This window comes from Hyla sarda, chromosome 3, assembly GCF_029499605.1.
Source record: "Hyla sarda isolate aHylSar1 chromosome 3, aHylSar1.hap1, whole genome shotgun sequence".
Classification (NCBI taxonomy): domain Eukaryota; kingdom Metazoa; phylum Chordata; class Amphibia; order Anura; family Hylidae; genus Hyla; species Hyla sarda.
In genome coordinates this window covers 158567507-158573916 of record NC_079191.1, presented here as the reverse complement: position 1 = coordinate 158573916, position 6410 = coordinate 158567507, and positions in this window count along the sequence as shown.

The following is a 6410-nucleotide window of genomic DNA, read 5'->3' as shown; positions in this document are numbered from 1 at the left end:
TAGGGTCACATATGGGGAATCGCCGTACTCGGGAGAAATTGTGTTACAAATTATGGGGGGTATTTTCTGCTATTACCCTTTTTAAAAATCTAAAATTTTTGGGAAACCAACATTTTAGGTAAAAATTATTATTTTTTTTTTTTTACATATGCAAAAGTTGTGAATCACCTGTGGGGTATTAAGGTTCACATTACCCCTTGTTACGTTCCCCGAGGGGTCTAGTTTCCAAAATGATATGCCATGTGTTTTTTTTTTGCTGTCCTGGCACCATAGGGGCTTCCTAAAGGTGACATGCCCCCAGAGCAAAATTCGCTTTCAAAAAGCCAAATGTGACTCCTTCTCTTCTGAGACCTGTAGTGCGCCAGCAGAGCACTTCTCACCCCCATATGGGGTGTTTTCTGAATCGGGAGAAATTGGGCTTCAAATTTTGGGGGGTATTTTCTGCTATTACCCTTTTTAAAAATTTTACAATTTTGGGAAACCAAGCATTTTAGGTAAAAAACATCTTTTTTTTTTTAACATATGCAAAAGTCGTGAAACACCTGTAGGGTATTAAGGTTCACTTTACCCCTTTTTACGTTCCCCGAGGGGTCTGGTTTCCAAAATGGTATGCCATGTGTTTTTTTTTTTGCGTTTCTGGCACCATAGGGGCTTCCTAAATGCGGCATGCCCCCAGAGCAAAATTTGCTTTCAAAAAGCCAAATGTGACTCCTTCTCTTCTGAGACCTGTAGTGCGCCAGCAGAGCACTTTTCACCCCCATATGGGGTGTTTTCGGAATCGGGAGAAATTGGGCTTCAAATTTTGGGGGGTATTTTCTGCTATTATCCTTTTTAAAAATGTAAAATTTTTGGGAAACCAAGGATTTTAGGTAAAACATTTTTATTTTTTTTACATATGCAAAAGTCGTGAATCACCTGTGGGGTATTAAGGTTCACTTTACCCCTTGTTACGTTCCCTGAGGGGTCTAGTTTCCAAAATGGTATGCCATGTGTTTTTTTTTGCTGTCCTGGCACCATAGGGGCTTCCTAAATGCGGCATGCCCCCCAAAAACCATTTGTCGCTCCTTCCCTTCTGAGCCCCCTACTGCGCCCGCCGAACAATTAACATAGACATATGAGGTATGTGCTTACTCGAGAGAAATTGGGTTTCAAATACAAGTAAAAATTTTCTCCTTTTCACCCCTTGCAAAAATTCAAAAATTGGGTCTACAAGAACATGCGAGTGTAAAAAATGAAGATTGTGAATTTTCTCCTTCACTTTTCTGCTATTCCTGTGAAACACCTAAAGGGTTAATACACTTATTGAATGTCATTTTGAATACTTTGGGGGGTGTAGTTTTTATAATAGGGTCATTTATGGGGTATTTCTAATATGAAGACCGTTCAAATCCACTTCAAACCTGAACTGGTCCATGAAAAATAGCGAGTTTGAAATTTTTTTTAAAAATTTCCAAATTGATGCTGAACTTTGAAGCCCTCTGGTGTCTTCCAAAAGTAAAAACTCATAAATTTTATGATGCAAACATAAAGTAGACATATTGTATATGTGAACCCAAAATTTTTTATTTTGAATATCCATTTTCCTTACAAGCAGAGAGCTTCAAAGTTAGAAAAATGCTAAATTTTCATTTTTTTCATCAAATTTTGGGATTTTTCACCAAGAAAGGATGCAAGTTACCATAAAATTTTACCACTAAGTTAAAGTAGAATATGTCACGAAAAAACAATCTCGGAATCAGAATGATAACTAAAAGCATTCCAGAGTTATTAATGTTTAAAGTGACAGTGGTCAGAATTGCAAAAAACGCTCCGGTCCTTAAGGTATAAAATGGCCTGGTCCTTAAGGGGTTAAAGCGTTATGATTTTTAGAAGGTGATGAGGAAAAAATGAAAATGCAAAAACGGAAAAACTCTGCGTCCTTAACCTGTTGGAGACGAAGGGCGTACCTGTGCACCCTTCACCCACTCCCTTTCTATACCGCGGGACCATGCCGTAGTCCCGTGTCATAACGGATCGGGCCCAGCTTCTAACAACGGCCGGCACCCGTGGCTAATAGCGTTCGGCAATGATCGCGGTGCTGCGCGCTATTTACCCTTTAGACGCGGCGTTAAAGGTTGATCGCTGCGTCTAAAGTGAAACTAAACTGCTGCCGGTTAGTTCAGGGGGCTGTTCGGGATCGCCGCACAGCTGTAGGACACAAGGATGGTCCCCTTACCTGCCTCCTGGTGTCCTGCTCGCCGAATGACTGCTCAGTGCCGGAGATCCAGGCATGAGCAGTCAATCGGCAGAATCATTGATCTATGTTAACCTATGGGATAACAAAGATCAATGTAAAAGATCAGTGTGTGCAGTGTTATAGCCCCTTTTTGCAAGAAAAAAGTGGGGGAAAAAAGTTAATAAAAGATCATTTAACCCCTTCCCTAATAAAAGTTTGAATCACCCCCCTTTTCCCATAAAAAAAAACTGTGTAAATAAAAATAAACATATGTGATATCGCCACGTGCAGAAATGTCCGAATTATAAAAATATATCGTTAATTAAATTCCAAAGTCCAAAATAGTGTATTTTTGGTCACTTTTTATATCATGAAAAAATGAATAAAAAGCGATCAAAAAGTCAGATCAATACAAAAATGGTACCGCTAAAATCACAGCGAAAAATGAGCCCTAATACCACCCAGTAATCGGAAAAATACATTTTCCTGCATGTAGGTATGATTTTTTCCAGAAGTACGACAAAATCAAACCTTTATAAGTAGGGTATCATTTTAATCGTATGGACCTACAGAATAAAGATAAAGGTGTCATTTTTACCGAAAAATTTACTGCATAGAAACGGAAGCCACCAAAATTTACAAAATGGTGTTTTTTCTTCAATTTTGTCGCACAATATATATTTTTTTTCCTGTTTCGCTGTAGATTTTGGGGTAAAATAAACAATGTCATTGCAAAGTAGAATTGGTGCAAAATTGAAAGGGTTATGATTTTTAAAAGGTGAGGAGGAAAAACGAAATTGCAAAAACATTAAAACCCTCCATCCCCAAGGGGTTATGGCAGGGTTCTCAAACTCAAATTATCTGGAGGCCACAGGAGGTAACGGCTGGGCCGCATGCGTCCCTTACATATAATGCCCCCATCATGCAACTCTCACATATAATTCCCTCATCATGCGCCCCCATCATCCACCAGCATTAGGTAGCATTGTGTCCCCCCGACATACACACAGACACACACATTGACACTTACCTGTCCTGCGCTCCTCCTCTCCAGCCGCGGCCTGACGAGTGACGTCACTGACGTCCTCCTGCGCGGGTCTGTGGAAGGACATCACATGCATGACGTCCCTCATCAGACTCGGGCCGGCCGGCCAATCGGAAGGGGGGGGAGGAGAGTTGGGTAAGTGAAGGTAATGGAGTCTATTGGACGGGGTGGGGGTGATGTCTTCCGGCATTTAGCGCTGCTTGACCGAAGCAGGGCTAAATGCCTGAAGAAGTCACCTGCCCGGCACCTGGAACTGCATGTCCTGGGCGTCGGACAATACAAATTACACATCCCTGGTGAGGGCCGCAAAATTTCGTTCCGCAGGGCGGGAGTTTGAGACCCCTGGGTTAAGGGGTTAAAAAAAAAATAAATACATTTATTTTCAAACAAAAACCTACAGTGGGGAGAACAAGTATTTGCCGATTTTGATACACTGCCGATTTTGTAATTTTTATCATAGGTACTCTTCAACTGTGAGAGATGGGATCTAAAACAAAAATCCAGAAAATCAGATTGCATGATTTTTAAAAAATGTATTTGCATTTTATTGCAGGACATAAGTATTTGATTTATTAGAAAAGCATAACTTAATATTTGGTACAGAGATCAAACGTTTCCTGTAGTTCTTGACCAGGTTTGCACACACTTCAGCAGGGATTCTGGCCCACTCCTCCAGATCCTTCAGGTTTCAAAGCTGTCGCTGAGCAATACGGACTTTCAGCTCCCTCCAAAAATGTTCTATTGGGTTCAGGTCTGGAGACTGGTTAGGCCATTCCAGGACCATGAGATGCTTCCTACGAAGACATTCCTTAGTTGCGCTGGCTGTGTGTTTCGGGTCGTTGTCATGCTGGAAGACCCAGCCACGACCCATCTTTATTGCACTTACTAAAGGAAGGAGGTTGTTGTCCAAGAACTCACGCTACATGGCTCCATCCTCCCCTCAATATGGTGCAGTCGTCCTGTCCCCTTTTTTTTTTTTACCTCCATGCTTCACAGTTGGGATTGTGTTCTTGGAGTTGTACTTATATTACTTCTTCCTCCAAACACGGCGAGTGGAGTTGTGACCAAAAAGCTCTATTTTTGTCTCATCAGACCACATGACCACCTCCCATTTCTCCTCTGGATCATCCAGATGGTAATTGGCAAACTACAGACAGGCCTGGACATGCCCTGGATTGAGCAGGGGGACCTTGCGTGCGCTGCAGGTTTTTCATCCATCACGGCGTTATGGTTTTCTTGGAGATTGTGGTCCCAGCTGTCTTCAGGTCATTGACAAGGTCCTGCCGTGCAGTTATCGGCTGATCACTTATCTTCTTTCACTGATGCCCCACAAGGTGAGATCTTGCATGGAGCCCCAGACAGAGGGAGATTGACCATCATCTTGAACTTCTTCCATTTTCTAATAATTGCACCAACAATTGTTGCCACCTCAGCAAGCAGCTTGCCATTGTCCTGTAGCCCATCCCAGCCTTGTGCAGGTCTACAATTTTATCTCTGATCTCCTTACACAGCTCTCTGGTCTTGGTCATTGTGGAGAGGTTGGAGTCTGATTGAGTGTGCAGACAGGTGTCTTTTATACCGGTAACAAGTTTAAACAGGTGCACTTAATACAGGTAATAAGTGAAGAACAGGAGGGCTTCTTAATGGAAAAATAACAGGTCTGTGAGAGATGGAATTCTTACTGGTTGGTAGGTGATCAAATAGTCGTATATCCCGGCGTATAGGACTACTTTTTAACCCCGAATTTTCTTCTGAAAAGTCGGGGGTCGTCTTATACGCCGGGTATTGAGGTCCGGGATAGGAAAACTTCTGATTATCTGCCCAGGCCGGCTCCTGTGTGCGGCTGCAGGCGGGAGCCGGCCAGAGCAAGTAAAAACTAATACTGTATACTAAAAACCAGGGTGCCTCCAGCTGTTGTGAAACTACAACTCCCAGCACGGTAAAGGCTGTCCGGGTATGCTGGGAGTTGTAGTTTTACAACAGCTGGAGGCCCCCTGGTTTTTAGTATACAGTATTAGTTTTTACTTGCTCTGGCCGGCCCCCGCCTGCAGCCACACACGGGAGCCGGCCCGGGCAGATAATCATAAGTATTCCTATGCCGGACATCCGTGTCCCGAAAAATCTTTTCGGGACATAAGGCTGTCCAACGGTTACTTACCATTCCCGGCGTCCTCCTGCGGTCCGGTCCTCCGTCTCTATGGTTGTACGCACGGGACGTCAGTGACGTCACATGCCTACAACCATAGAGGCAGAGGAGCGTAGGACCAGGAGGACGTGCGCCAACCGGGGCCTGGTGAGTGACCGGCCGTGCTATCTTAAGTGATCCGGTCACCGCTCCCCGGTCCCGGCACCTACTGATATGGTCCATAGGCCATAGCAGTAGATGGTGACCCGGGCCGGAGGAGCAGTGATCGGAACACTGTGGGGGCAGACCAGTACAGACGTACAGCCTGCAGCCATACACTGTATATGGCTGGAAGCTGTATGTCTGTTGGGGGGGAGCTGCCTACTATTGTGGGGGAAATGCTGACCTAATGTGGGGGAATTGCCTACAAATGTGGGGGGAGCTGCCTACAAATGTGGGGTAACTGCTGACCTAATGTGGGGGAGCTGCCTACTATTGTGGGGGGAGCTGCCTACTAATGTGGGGGAGCTGCCTACTATTGTGGGGGAACTATACTGCCTACCTAATGTGGGGGGAACTACAAGGTACCGTACATCGCGGTAGGAGGGGTAGTCTTATATGGCGAGTATATCCCAAACTCTATATTTTAACTGTAAAAGTTGGGGGTCATCTTATACGCCGGCATATACGGTATGTCCTGCAGTAAAATGGTAATAATTTTTTATTTATTTTTTTAACAATACAATGTGATTTTCTGGATTTTTTGTTTTAGATTGTGTCGCTCACAGTTGAATAGTACCTATGATAAACATTACAGACCTCTAAATGCTTTGGAAAACCTGCAAAATCGGCAGTGTATCAAATACTTGTTCTGCCCACTGTATATCTCAACTGCATAAGTAAATGTGCACAGAGCATAAGTCCTTCTTTAATTTTTAGTGTGAAAAAAGTAGACTTTGAAATCTAAAAGTTACGAATTGTATAAGTTTTTTTTCTCCTGGCATCTCTATCGAATAGCAAAATAC